The sequence below is a fragment of the Tauraco erythrolophus genome, chromosome 13, assembly GCF_009769465.1.
Source record: "Tauraco erythrolophus isolate bTauEry1 chromosome 13, bTauEry1.pri, whole genome shotgun sequence".
Classification (NCBI taxonomy): domain Eukaryota; kingdom Metazoa; phylum Chordata; class Aves; order Musophagiformes; family Musophagidae; genus Tauraco; species Tauraco erythrolophus.
The window spans coordinates 3,167,171-3,182,621 of NC_141477.1; the positions used below are offsets into that span (position 1 = coordinate 3,167,171).

The 15,451-nt window shown below is 39.0% G+C and overlaps 1 protein-coding gene across 1 annotated transcript in view; it reads left to right on the forward strand.

Annotated features, from left to right (window-relative positions):
• Positions 1-15,451, forward strand: part of DACH2 (dachshund family transcription factor 2) — a 296,688-nt gene that overhangs the window by 131,756 nt on the left and 149,481 nt on the right. The gene's annotated exons all lie outside the window — the stretch shown is intronic.

The following is a 15,451-nucleotide window of genomic DNA, read 5'->3' on the forward strand; positions in this document are numbered from 1 at the left end:
CAGGGATGGCTGGTACCTGAGTATTCCCTGCGAACGCACGTGGGGTATGCGGGGTTTCTGTGCCGTGCGTGGCAGTATTCAGTATATTGCTTTATGTGACCATTTCGGTTACTTATCATTGTTTCTCTTCTCTCCTGGCATGACTGCAGCCATAAAAAAAGGGGAAAGTTTTAAATGGTTTTTGATTGTCACACATCTACACAATAGTTCGGAGATATACAGCTGTGCAGTCCCAACTTGGAGGATGCATCTGGATCTTTGACTGTCTTGGTACTTGTTCTTCTGCCGGTTTGGCTCTGAAAGATACAGTCCCACATCTGTGTCCACCTGATTTAAATGCATTGAAGAATCCTATATCTGCTGTTTGGCAACATAGTCAGCCCATGAGTCCTTCAGGAAAATGTCTCTTTCTAAACAGAATTATACATTCATTATGAGCGGTGTTTTAGAATTTTTTCCATCAATAACTTGAGGAGGAATATAAAGCCCATTGCTTTTGAAAAGAATTCTCATGCATGAGCAGTGGTATGCACGCTTTTTCTTTAAAGACACGATGATAAAGAAGATGGTGCTGCAACAGCAAATTCCTGCCATTCACAATGGAAGGTCTGTTATAGAACACGGAGAAGGAAAACCTAGAGAAGCTTTTGGAGCCCTAATAATTGGCACTTGGTAATATGCTTTTAGCAGGAAATATGACAAGAATTCTGTCTTAATATAACATCTACATGCTTCCCCACTCTTTTTCTGTAGATCACTCGAGTTAGTTAATAAGCATGTTGGAAGACTGAGGCAGGAAAACAAGCCTTGGAACTCTGGAACTGGCCCTTGTGGAACATACAGCATCGAAACAAGATGTAGCATGTGTCAAAACTGTCACCTTCTGCAGAAATGCCTTTTTCCTTGTTTTTGCAGTCGATTAAGTAATAGTCATATTCATCTGCTTCTTCGTTGTTCTGTAAAGTCTGTGCACCTCGGACTGGTCCAGTGGAAGAGGATAGCAAAATGACGCTGCTTAGCAGGATAAACGATGACAGTGTTAGAGCATGATCCCACTTGCATTGAAAGAAAAAAAAAAAAAAGGGTCCTTTCAATGATTTTCCATGTAGCAGGATAGGACGTAAATGAATTTGGCTCTCGACCAGATAATCCTCTTTTGTTGATGTTAAAACACTGTCCACAGCAGTGATTACAACATAAGAATACAAAAGAGGCTTTATTTATACTTTACTTTTTCTTTCATGTTTCCAATCAGAAAAATAAATATGTCTTATTAGAAAAGAAAAATTTTGCTTGATTTGCTTTGCGTGCGGGGAGGCATTAAGTATTTCCTTTTTTTTTTTTTTAGGGGAAATGTGTCACTTGCATTTAACTTGGATAAAAATAAATAAAGATAAAACTAATTTAATTTTAGAATACAATTTTTTTTATTTGTTGAACAACTGTTGTTTTAAAATGGACAGCCTGCTGAGAAAGAAACAAAGCCACTTCAACAAAGCAGGAAATCAATAACCACAAGAAAGCCTAAAGAAAATTAATGCATATAGTGTGAGCAAGTGACATAGAAATTATTTTCTGGTGTGAGAATGGTAATAATAGAAGGCACATGGAGTGGATGAAAGGCATGATAGAAATATACATAGAAAAGATGTGTTCTCTATTTCTGTTTATAAATAATGACCTCTGTGTTACAGTATTTAAACTTTGAAGGATCTGTGCGGTGGTTTTCTTCCTGATTTCCTCACCCCTTAGTCCTAGGTAAATATTTATGCTTGCAAAATTTAGTAGGCTGGCAGCCATGGAAACGTATGTCTTTCATTTATCTCCAGGAAATCTGGTTACAAACACTCTTTTACTTGAATTCTTTTAGTCTTTTTCAACAGCTTTAAAAAAAAAAAATCTTTACTGAGGAGCGGTGAATTGTGCGTGCGATGCATGATTGCGATTCCGTTGAAGGCAGTGGCGAGACTGTATTTGCCCGTGGTAGGAGCAGGACTGTTCTTCCGCAATCTCTTGCCATACAAACCAACACACATCTTAATTTTACATTTTCTGTCTTCTCGAAGCCAAGTTAAATGTTGATTGTTCAAGCTGGGGGAAGCAGAAGTGGATACTAGTAAGTTAACACGTACCACATGCTTTTTGGGGGAGAAAAACCTTTCAGTCTGAAGGGAGATCTTTTAAAGACATCAACAGCAGGTATGACTTGTCTGATACACTGTTGTGTTTGATCTAGGAAATACTTCATTTCAGGAAGTCTCTGAACTTGCGAATGATTCATGCCACTTTCTAGTGCCCTGAGCTGATTTTGGCTTTTTCTGTAGTTTGATGCTTCCAGTTTTTCTCATTGTATGTGACAGAGTCTAGATGATTTAAAAAAATGCATCTACAAAATGACTTTATGTTTTGCTATCAGTGGCAAACCAGTTGTAACTGTGGTGAGAAAGATCTGTGAGTGTAGCTTTTCTCTCTGGGAAGCTGTTGATAGGAAAACAGACAAGCTTTTGGTCAGAACTTGACTTCTTCAAGTCAGTTATAAAAAAAAATAAGTAGTATTTGAAGCTTACTGAGTTGAGGATAATTGCTCTCGCTTGGATTAGGTATGTATCCATTAGACCACCTGGGAGGGAAAGGGTAAACATTACTGCTGGAGCAGAGGGAATATTACAAAGAAGGGAGAGAGTGATGCTGTAATGGCTTTGGGGAGGGAATGAGACCCGCTGCTCACAGACTGCAACGGGGAGAGGTCAGGGAGGAATTAGACACTATGAAACCAGTGTCTTTATTGAATCCATGTTTTTGGTAGCCAGCAGTTACAGATTCTAGTTGAAACACACTCCTCCTCACACAACCGACTGGGAGGTTTGCCAGATTCAGGGTCTGAGTGCAGCATGGTTTGTTTACACAGTCGCTTCCATCCTCTGCTCTTACAAAGAGTTCTCATCAGGTGAAGTTTTCATGTGTCTGTCTGGGTGCACATGCGTGTGCAGAAGATGGCAAGTTGTAGCATTACTGTTGGGTAAATCTTGCTTAACGTAATTGATATTACTCCTCTAGTTTTATACTGAGCTAACAGAGAGAAAAATTCAGTTGTAAATCTCCCGTGTATCAAGATACTCCTGCCTCTTCTCCAGCTTTTCTCCCTTTGCTGACCATGAAGCTGTTCATCATAGTCACAGCCCTGATATGATGCTACGAGAAAATTCTGACCTTTTTCAAGAACCACGTGGTGGTATTGAGATAAACGCTACAAGCAGACCGAGGTCTCACCTCGGGTGCAAATTAAGTTTATTAGCCTATCATTTTAATCAGGGTCCGGGCAGATTGAAAATCACCTTCGAGTGCGAGACCCGTGATCTCTGTTGGAGAGGTTTTAACTTCAAGGGCTTTGTTGGGCTTTAAGCTCTGTTCCTGAGCCTGCGGCTAAGCTCAGAAGCTCCGAGCTCCGGAGACTTACGGAGGTGATTCCAGCCACCATCCCAGCGCTTCTCAGGTGCCCTCCTGCTCCTGACAGAGCTGCTCTTCTATTCCGTGCTGTCGAGGCATCGCCTCCTTCATAGTAATGCCACTAATCTGGAAAAAATCATTACAGGTGCTTTCCTTAAATTAATTTGATCTCTTTAGAGTTGTTTTTTTAAAAATTTATTTCAGCGTTTTTGAATTTATTTCAGTGTTACATGTCGAATATCCTGAGTAGAAGCAGAGGCGTTACTGCGTACCTCCGTGATAGTTTTTAAGTCCCTTCCAGGAGAAGTGAGGTGAATATTTGTCGGACAATCTGCAGAATTCACTGTTTAGCATTTATCTTCATACGAAAATTTCTTTTTTTTGGAAGAGAGATTTTTTTAAGAAATAAAAAATAAAAATAAAGAAACGAGAGCACAGGGTTGTTTTGTTGGCCTTGGCATGCCTGTAGCTAAAACGCAGGCTTTCTCCCGCTCTGGCACTGCAGCCCGTCGGGGTCGGGACACGGGCAGGAGACGGCGTTTCCACAGAGGCGCCGCCATCTTTGCCGCCGTGCCCTGAGGTGGGGCTGTGGCGCCCGGCTGGAAGCGGCTGTGTCCGGCCCCGGTCTCCCCTCACAGAAGCCCCTGCAGCCCCTCTGCCGCCGAATCCTGGGCACACAGCCCAATGCGTAGTGAAAGCCCTCGGAAGCCTTATCTGTCGATTTACCGCCCAAAACACTCCTATCTGCTTTGTTCAGTCAGTAACTCCGTGCCCGTGGAGCAAATTCCTGTGGAGTGGCTCTTCAAAGGAGGGGGGCAAAGTAAGAAAATACCCTGGGGCTCAGAAAGCAACCAAAGTTGAATTTTATTTATTTTTCTTTTTAATAGTAGAAAAAAATGATTGCAGGATTGATTGTTAGGAAAAAGGCAACAAATACAGTGGATAATCCATCACTTAAGGTCTTTAAAATGAAAGCTAGATGGCTCTGCCTCTGCTGTGCTCTAATTTATTTGGATTTTTGAAAATCTTACTTCTGCTCTTTTTCTGTTTTGGTCGTCCTAAAGGTTTGTGTTTTGTTGTTTAAAAATACTTTTGCGCGTTTTCAATAGAAACAAAACCTTGTCCATCTCTACAGCTAGCAAATGAAATACCAACAGTCACAAAATCTGGAAAGGTAAAGGTGAAGCAGCGTGGCTGCCTCCTTGTGCCACCAGCTTACCCTCATACTGTTCCAGGACCACCAGCCAACTACAAGGATATTTTCTGCATTGTGAGGGTTAAACCTCAGATGTTTACTTCTGGATACAATCACCTAATGATGCTATGATTCTAATCATATTACATACGAATTCTATGATTCATGATTCTAATCATAGAGGCTCCTTTTGATTGCCGTGAACAATTCTTCCTTTCAACATGGACATAGGTGCAGAGGGTGATGTAGAGGACTGTTTCTATGTTCTTTCATTTATTGTTTTTTTTTGACAGATGAATTTCTATTTTCTAACTTTGAAGAGTTTTTTTAAAACTGGGAAAACATTGAAACTTGTAATGCAAAGACGAAAAACAGTTAAAGCAAGAGTAGTTTCCCATTGCATCAAAGTCGAATTGCTATGAAAATATTGTACCACCAGACTACAATACACCACTGTTACGGAATTAGCTATCATCTCATGTGGGTTATGTGATACTTGGTGCTGTAAATACTTCAAATGCTTGCTATTAGGTTTCTGTCTGTAGATAATAGGCTTAAACAGTCACATTTTTTTACAAGTTTCATTGAATTGAAACTTACTAAGATACGGCTCAGTGGAAAACAGCAGTATTTCAAAAACCTTTCTTTGTAATAATGTTCCCCTAAATAGGCATTGAATTCAGATACAGGTCAAAAATAAAACTTGTAAGGATCTAATATAATTCAGAGACACATGACATATCATGAGTATTTGTAATAGATGGTGATTCCCTGGTTGGAAAGTATCCATGCAAATATTTGTAGAAGTATGCATGTAGAAACTATAAAATATTGCTTGAAAAAAGTGGTTCTAAATTAACTCAGATGAAAGCAAGTTTATAGCTTCTTAGTGTAATGGCATATCTTTGCACCAGGTTGGGCTGTACACTGCAATATATGTGAGTTTCCTCCTGCCCTTTCTCATTCAATTTTTAGCTCAATACTGTTTTTTGGTTTGGGGGCAAATCCTAAAGATTTTATACAGATGACTTTCTCATCCAAGTATTTTCTTCAGAGGTGAGGTTGAGACTGTTCATTGTCACCATGAGGTCCTCACACGTTCTTTTTCCCAGGAGACAGTCCATGATTCAGTCCTGCAGTCCTGTTTTTGGGACCTGTGTCTTCTGGGAGTGATGGCTGGGCTGAGTGGCTGCTGACAGCCCAGAAATTGAGCTGTCAGTCAGGAAAGGAGGCCCGTCGGGTGCTGAACAGACACGCAGGGAATAGCAGCAGGTAACAGAGACCTACATGGTGGTGTGCAGTTGTCCATATGCTGGATTTGAGGCTTACTGAAAGAGAATAACTGACACGTTCTGTTGCTCTTCGAGGAAGGCAAGCCATTAAGGGCTTGTCCATGTAAAATCTTTATTCCGTCTACGTCTTTGCCAACATCAGCTGTAGGTTGTTTGGAGTGGAGCTGTGTTTGTTGCCATGCTGACCCCAGTGCCTGCCTTAACATCTATTTATGTCAGTGCTGAGCTTCCACATACAGGTGGAATAATCCCCAAAACATTTTCAGTGGCTTTCTTCTACATACTAAATAGTCAGATATTTCAGGAAATTAAGAAATAGCCGGAATGCAAATTGCATAACAATATTGCCTATAATGTCCAGTGGTTCACAGCTTCCACTGGATTCAAAATCCACGTACAACTATCTAAGGAGCTGAGCCGAGGTTCGCAAGGCTTGTAGTATACTTGGCAATATGTCTGGCACTTTCACATTTGGTTTAGCTGGACATCTCGGGTGAGCATTGTTTTGACAACAAATCTGTAATTCAGATTTGTGGTTCTGGGTATGTAGTTAGTGGCTTGATTCCAGCACCAGCAGCCCCCCTCCTGCTAGGTTAAATCTAGGTAGAGTGGGTAACAACAGTAGTAAAGACACAGCAGCAGGAACTTTGTCCCACTGGGTGTGATCTCGAGTTACTAAATGAACTGTATTTTATCCATGCCACTGTATCTTCACTGCTACAGTTACTAATTTAATGTAGTTATATTAAATTACTGAGTGTATACGTACATGTGCTGTAGTCATGCTTTCAATTTCATTACTGTCATACACATTGCACCAGCTCAATTTAAGGGTTGCTTAAAGGCCTTTCATCTTGTCTGCAGCTGTGAATCACCACAATTGTGAAATTTGGTGAATTACTCCCCTTTTTCCTGTGACAAGTGTTATTTGACAGGAAAAAACTAACAGCAGGAATGTTGAGACACTTCTTAATCTGCAGGCGCAGTCATAAGTAATTCAGAAAGAGTTATTTAAAGTTTTAAATCTCAATGAGCCAAAAATCCTTTTTGGTTTGAAACTTATTTTGAAATGCCTGATTTCAGAAATAAGCAGTTAACTTTCTTCAGTAAGAACCAAGCACTTATTCTCTATTGCAACTAGACTATAGTAACATTTGAATACTGGGAATTCCGGTAATTTTTCTGACTGTAGACCCAAACTCAAGTTTTAAATAAATAACCTAATCAGTAAATAACCAAATGGTGCTGTAGAACTTGGTGGGGATAAATCTGGGAGAGAGATGTCTAAGAATGGAATAGTTTTACAGAGAATATTGTCTGGTATTGACTCTTTCACAATCTTAGTTTTTTTAAGATTTAACTCTAGCAGGGCTTTTTAATATTATCTATTTAAGAAACTTAGAGAAAGCTCATTTAAATTCCGTATTATCTTTTTGCATAGCTAAAAGCAAGTAGCCCTGAGTTTGTGATCTTTTTTCAGTGAGGTGGACTGCATTGAGATATATTGAGACAATGATGTTTTGCAGAAAACAAATCTTTCTATAAATAGGTAGTTTTATACATCTCTATATTATTTCGGTATTTTTCTAGATAGTGTTATTGAAGATGTTTTAATGATTCAGACTCATGTTTTTGTTTTTTTTTTTTAAATGAGCATCTTTTCTCAGCCTATTACATGAAGAGGTCTTCAGATGCTACAACAGAATTGAAGAAAAGTCCACCCTGTCTCATACAGTAGGTAGACTAAGAGCCACAGAGAACTAGTGATAGCTCTCAATCACAGTTACTGCAGAAGGAGACATCTACTTCTGCCTTTCTCCCAATTCTTGTGCTTGTTCGTATTTATTCTTTTTTTGAGAAGCTTCTAAACTTACGTGTCAATTAACTAGAGAATTTCAGCTTTCAGCTGTGAAACTGGCAAAAAACCCACCACCACTCTCTTCATCCTCTTCTGGCCCTTTCTAGAGGAGAAAAGCTTAGAAATGTGATTTTTTTTTTTTTTTTTTTTTTTTTTTTAAACTGAAAGATTACAAAATTAAAAGCGAAGTAAAAATTTGCAAAGTGGAACTTTAAAAACATTAAAGTTTTATTTATTCTCATTATTTCAGAGTAATGATTTGTGAACATTTGGGGTTAGAAGTACTGTAACTAGGTCAAGTAAATGAAGTATGAAATAGCTTCACAGTTATACTTTCTGTCAGGTGACTAGTCAACCCTTAAATTGTCTGTTCCATCACCTTTCTTTCTTTCTTTGACAAAAGAAAAAATTTAATGAATCTGTATGAAGATGTCAACACTGGTGTTAATAATCAGAGATATATCTGATGCCTGAGGAACCGTCTGTGGGCTGTGAGCTGGGATAACTGGAGACTGCCTCTTAAAAGGGCAAGAGTGGCCGTATGGATGAGGGACGACTAAGGCAATCGTTCACTTGCTGCTGCATGTTCAGCTTGTGTTGATGGAGATGGTTCTGAACTAATCCACCTGGTCCTTGCTAAGGGAAGTGTATACGTTACTGTTCGGATCTATATTGGACTTTCACTAAATCTGTGAGTTTTAGGAAGAACACCATGATAATCTGCTAATTTTCATTCTTAATGGTCAAGTTCATAAAGGTACAGTATTCCACTTTAGTCCTAGCTCTGAACAATTTAATGGTGTTAAGGAGTCTTTTTTTTCCAATAGTAACACCGGTACATAATGACAGAAAAATAGTTGAGATTTGTGATGCTTTAGGAACAAACTTCCACTGATGTTTTCACTGAGGCTGAAGTTGAGGACCTTCCTCACCGAAAATCCCTGGAGAACTGACTGGGAAGATTTTCTTGTGGATTGTCAGAGCTTTTCTCCACAATTTCCTTCTGTCTGCTGGAGTGAGAAGGGAGCGTGCTGAGCTGGTGGAAGACGAGCTGTGCCTCTCCTCGTGCCAGCGTGGGCACTGTTTTCTGGGAGTTGCCATAGGGACCAGGTTCTAGTGATCAGCTCAACCAGCTTCATGTATGATTAATGTTAATTGCCCATTGTGCATGGCTGACTTTGTCCCTCCTGCTGAACTTTTGATGTGCCGGAGATCCAGTGTCCTGCAGTGGTTAGACAAGCGATCGGTTTGCCAGCGCCGAGAGGAGACAGAATCAGGTTGCCGCGGGGTCAGAGTTTGCTTCTCTTCTTAAACGCTGAAAGGTCACGTAGAGTTTAACTACCATTGGCATCTTTGAAATGTTGTAATAAATGCCAAAGCAAGGAGGTTATTTCAAATCCATGCTACAACTAAAAATCTTAGGGTAATGAAAGGAAATAATTTTAACTCAAGTTATCAGGGTGCTTGTTGGTATAGGCTTCAGAGAATACTTTTCACAATCACTAGCGTGTATTTAATGATCTTTGAGGAGAAGAAAATTTTAGTCTGTGGTTCCTGTTCCACTTTCAGGAAAGCAACTAAGATTGTGGGGTTTTGTGGTGGTGTGTTGTTTGGGTTTTTTGCTTCTAAATACTTGCACCAGTTACTGCCACTATTATCAGAGCAATTTACGCAGCGTGTCATAGCATACTTCTGTATTTCTCCTTAAAGCCTAATAAAATATATTGCTATTGAAGAAATCTGTGATACATACAAGAGCTTCCTAAATCACGAGTCTAGCATATTTTTATACCAAATAGCTCAAGCCTGGTGGATCAATAATTAATTTATTAACTGGATATCTTTTGAAAAAACAAAATCAGCAGTCCTTGCTAGACTGCATACTGCTGATTCATAAATAGTTGATGACAAAAATGGCAAGTATAGAAGTAAAACTCAAATCTTAACGATCAAAGTATCAGATACCTCATCTATCACAACTTGGAATAAATATATCCCAGAATGTGTCATATCTCATTGACACTGCCAGACATAATGCTTTCCCTTGTTATCTAGCTAACTGCCAAGTCTACAAAGTTTATAGGCTGCTAAGATAATGTGCTGGTGGTAATCCACTTCAGTTGCAGAAATATGAAGTACTGTTGAAATATATTTCTACTTGGTTTATTCTTTGCTCTCGAGAGGATGGGATACTATTTCAGTTCTTCCAAAGGAGCCCGGAGAATGAAAAGCAAAACATCAGGATAAATTATGCTAAATGGTGGACTAGACCCCAGAGGAAATCATGCTTCTGTGGTACGGTATTCCTCCGTTTATCTTACAAATGTTACATCTAATGTTAATTTTGTAAAGGGAAAGCGTTCAAAGGTTCATCTGATCCTTTTAATAACAGTTTATTATAGTGTTATTTGTCAAACTCATACCTTCATCGCTTACTTTCCTAGTTTTGACAGACCATTCATACAGAAAATATTTTGGGCTACTAATACATAATGTTTTATTTCACAAAACACAAATAACCTAGTAATTAAACTCCAAAACTTAACAAATAATTGCCAGCAAGCAATTACTGTTCAATTAAAGAGTAATTACATGGTTATTTGTGTCCTGTAAAATAAAGCATTACTGAAATCAGCAACGCAATCAATATTTTAGCAGAAACAGGATGCTGCAGTGATGGACCTTTCAACCTGTGCTGATTAAATTGTCATCCAAATAACAGTTTCTTAGTTAAATCACCACATGTTTATTTGTCTTGATTAATATGCAAATTCACTTTTGATTCTAGTAAATCTCCTATATTTAAAAACACAAAAGTAGAGCACTATCGTACATCAACAGCGACGTGCTCTATGTTTCCACTGATTAATTACGTTTTACAAAGTGTTGATGAATTTGTGGATTTTATGAAATACAGTTATCTATAATGAGTGTAAAGTAGAGTTAAAAAAGATAGAGCTGATCAGGAATTTTTACAAAATCACAAAAATAACCTTATTCTATGTTTTGATTCAAATTAAAAATCGTTGGAATTTCTAGGGAATATATACAACTTTGAGAGGAAAAATAATAAAATTAGTTCTCAATAGGAGTGGAAAATAAAGGAAAGACATTAATAAATGGTTTCTCAACATTTTACTATATAAATTTTAACTGTCAAATATAGTACTTAAAATGTAATTCGGTCTCTGACAAATTTAATTCCAAACAAAATACAAAAATGAAGAACGTTCAGATGAGTTCATTTTTCTCTTTCAGACTTAGTGATTTTGCAGGGGTGGGGTGGAGAGGATGGCAGGAACCATAGTATAAACACAGGTAAAAACCCAAAACATCCACTTGTCTTTGCTTTGAAGTAATTGGTGACGCGAGGATGTTTCGGTTTTGTTTTGTAGAGAGATAGTAATAGAATTTTAATCAGTATAAACTTTGAGCTGGCCCATTTACTTAAATTTATTTGGTAAAAAGAATAAGATAACCAAATTCATTAATGAGAATGGTATTTTACTTCTGTTTTAGTCTCCATGGTCTTCACTTGTGACCATAACTCTTGTAGTTTAAAATGTTTTTAAAAGATATCTGTAAACTAGCGGTTTTTAACTTAAGTGACATGTCATTTAGAATTGAGTTATTTTGCATTCACAAAGACCTGTTAATGGCAAATATAAAACTTCTGTAAAGATTTTAGAATCTCAAAGAAACACATTAAAAATTGTTGAAGCTGATCATTACTGTTTGTTTCCTTTGTTATCAATGAGGAAAAGATTTTTCTACTTTCTTGAATGAGATAAAAGGTGAAGAAGAAAATGCAAAAAAAGAGCAAGGTGACAAAGGATTAGGAGAAATAATATTAAATAAAGTTAATATTTATATGCTAATACACAATCACAAACAGTGTCTTACCCTCTCCAGATGATAATTCTGTTTGCCTTATGATTTCTGTTGAAGGCATGTATTAGCAACTTGCTCTGAATTGTGAGGGTTAGATATGTTTTAGGTAGTAAATGTGAAATTTGTCGAAATTCTAGACTTCGTAAGCTGACAGGAAGCGTGCTGAGTGCTGAGACGGACCGGTGAGATCTCATTGTTTGGTGATGCCAGCCCTAGCCCTGAGAGCGGCATATTCACAACAGAAAGTAAATAACTAAAACATTTTGAACCTACCAATGCTTTTGTTTCCTTTGTGTATATCTTATTAAAAAATGAGATTTAGAGCTAACATTTGTGTCCTGTCTCCATGAAATGTCTGGTCTCGTCTTTAAACAAAAAGGCCAGAAAAGTTGTTGGCCAAAACAGGACCGGAAGTGTTTGGTTTTCGATAAGCTACCAGGTACTTTCTGTGCGAGTTCCGGTGTCCTTCCAAGCAAAGGGTCTTAGTTCACCATAGGTGACGTGGTCTCTGGTTGTCTCCAGGCAGCCTGGCTGGAAGTGTGAGCAATCTGCTGCAGGCTTGGCGGCAGCATCTGGGAGTGCTGGGTAGCTCTTCACTTCGTTTCTTTGGTTCGGAACCAGACCTACGGCGTTGAAGGTGTTGGCATGGAAACTGCAGGACATGGTGTTAAAGACCCAAACGGGTCTTGTGCAGGTATTATGTGAATGGCAGTTGGTCAGCTAGAAGTAGCATCCAGCCTTGAGTTTTTCACTTAAAAGCTAACGTTAAATCAGAGACAAAGGCCTTGGATTTTATTTGAACAGGTTCAGCTGAGAACAATTGCATTCAAGTTATGATGGCTACCGCTGTATAAGACTGACCTCTAGTAGCTACTGCTTTGTACTGATATTCACTAAAAGGGTGTGAGTAGGTTAGAAGATGTTGTTTTTTGTGTTTTATTTTTTTTTTTTTTAAATTCAACGTCTATCAAACCCTTTCCCCAAAAGGACCGCAATCCCAAAGAAACAAAAACCCAGAGAAAACAGTGCTGTGTTTTCCCTATGGTGCTTGCCTTGCTTGTTTAAGTAGGCAGGATATAAATGCAGTCAGTAGGACTCTGAAAGGGAGCTGAGTAAGTTTTGGTGTGAACTTCTCTTTAATCATCTCACTTCTGCTGGTGTTCTATGGTGGGAAGCACCTGAAGATCTGATCTGATAAATCTGTAGGCTACGAGTTGTCTGCTCAGTCATCGACATAAACTGTTGTCTGTGCGAAAACTGCACAACCAGGGGTGAAATAGTTTCCCCTCTTCTCCCTCTGAAAACTTAAATCATAAGTAAAAATGTCTTTTCATAAACTCTTTTAAAGCGGTTTGTTTAATTTTAAAAATGTTTTTCTTAGTTCAATAACATACGGAGTTTTATGCAAAGGTTTTATTAGCATTTGCGCTTGAGAAGAGAATGTTTTGTTGATTGGGCTCTTCTGGAGAAAGCTGCTAATTTTAGCTGTTTTGTAACTTTTTTCAAAGACAGTAAGTGCCAACTAAGTACTAAGTGCTTACACTTACGAACACAAACTGCTCTAAATCAAAACAGCAACAACTCTTTTGTTTAAAACCCCATGTACCAGCCTACTGCTGTCTGTCAGACAATATTCCTGTGCAGTGGATGATAAAGAGCAACAAAACTAATGAAGGGTTTAGAGAACTTGTCCTACGAGGAGCGGCTGAGGGAGCTGGGACTGGTCAGTCTGGAGAAGAGGAGGCTTGGGGGGGGACCTTATCGCTCTCTACAGTTACCTGAAAGGAAGTTGTAGGGAGATGGGGGTCGGTCTCTTCTCTCACGTTATGAATGACAGAACGAGAGGGAATGGCCTCAAGTTACGCCAGGGGAAATTTAGGTTGTATATCAGGAAAAATTTCTTTACAGAGAGGATTGTGAAGTATTGGAACAGGCTGCCCAGGGAGGTGGTGGAGTCCCCATCCCTGGAGGAGTTTAAAAACCTTGTAGATTTGGTGTTGAGGAACATGGTTTAGGGACCCTGACAGTGCAGGGTGAGTGGTTGGACTCGATAATCTTGAAGGTCTCTTCCAACCATATGATTCTATTTCAGCAGGTGATTTTAGTAGAGAACACATGTGGGCATCTAACTTCCTGGGAAGCTCAAATACTCTTATTTTAGATTTACTTTATTACAGCCTAGTGAGTTTGGGCTGTTGTAGTAGACTCTGCTATATAGCCATCATAATACAGTAAACAACTTAAAGCATAAAGAAGTGAAAAAAGTACTGAATAAAATGAAATACAAAATGGACAAACCCGAAGGTAAAAGAGGGGGAATAGTTTTACAGAGATAAAATAATAAACCAGAAAAATGATTTTGTGCTACTGTGATGTACAGTAAAACAAAATAACACTAGCACGCTGTGAAAAATGAGCAGGTTAATGGTACCTCTGTGTGGTGTTGCTGGAAGTTGTCTTCATTTAAACGCGGAGTTTGTCTTACATTGATGGAAGGCTTTGCCGCTGTAAGTTGATAGAGTGAGGTTTAACTTAAATTTCTTTGTGAACTAGAAGTCATTTTGCAAATGCTTTCTGTTCAAACCTCATCCATTGTTGCAGCTTAGTTGTTTTATACAATGTTTCACTATATTTTGTCAAACGCTCTATTATTCAACAAAGTAGAATTTGTTTTGACCAAAAAGCGATACTTTTTCAGAGGAGAGGAAGTTGTGTTTTTATTAGCTGGCTTGGGCCAGAGTTGATTCAAATGGGTTTTTTGGTCTGTAAATCTCTGTATGACGATGGCAGCTGTGTAGGATGGTTTCATGTGTGCACACTGATGTAAGGGATAACTGTGGTAGCTGAAAACAATGGTTACGTGTACCTGCTCTGTAATCAGACCTTTAACCCTTTGTATTAAAAACTGCAACCATAATTCGTAAGTCGGTCAAGAGATGGTGAGATTTTTGGCAGGTTGGGCTAACATTCCCGATTTAACCTATCTGTAATAATTAAAAACACTAGTCAATCTGTAAAAATAAGTAGTCAGTTTTGGAAAACCTCAGTGTTAAATCACTGCTTCATCTTCCGAAACAGACAGTTACCTGCCCTGATTGGGAAGGCGAGGGTTAGGATTGCGTTGCACTCGAGGTTTCAACTCCTCATCTTTAGGCAGCACATCTTTTGGTTTTCTGTGGTGCAGGTGTGTGGCACAGGCTTGGGAGCAGTTACTGCTGAGACTCCTCTCCACTAGCCACCTGTAAGGTCATGGAAGCTCTGGATAGTGGAAAAGCTTGACTAGTGTGTGGATAGTAGAGGCACGCGTAGATGTGCCTCTGTGAAGCAGGTCAGGTCCAGGCTGAGATGCCTGGGCAGCCCTGAGTGGTTCGTGGAGGCAGCTGGAAGCAGCGTGGCTGGATTCATCCAAGGCAGGGTCTGAGCTAATCAATCCTGGTGCACCCAATCCGAACAGCTCTGGCATCCCTGTAGTCATTGCATCATGGATCTACAGCCCCTATAAACCATGGGTGGGGAGCTGAGTAATGCATCTACCTGCGTTTTCGAGACTTTATGTGTGTTATGCATGCGTGGGAGTTTCTTGAGCTCCATTTTACAGCCACTTACATTAAGAAAAAGATGTTAATTAGCGAAGTAGTGGTACAGTAGGGCTAGAAATATGATTTGCTTTCTTTTTGGTCTTGTGGTGCAGATTTAAAAAAAATTAATAATTTAGCCTTCTAGTCGTTCATGTGACTTTGAGCTTGTGATTTTGTTAACTATAGGTAC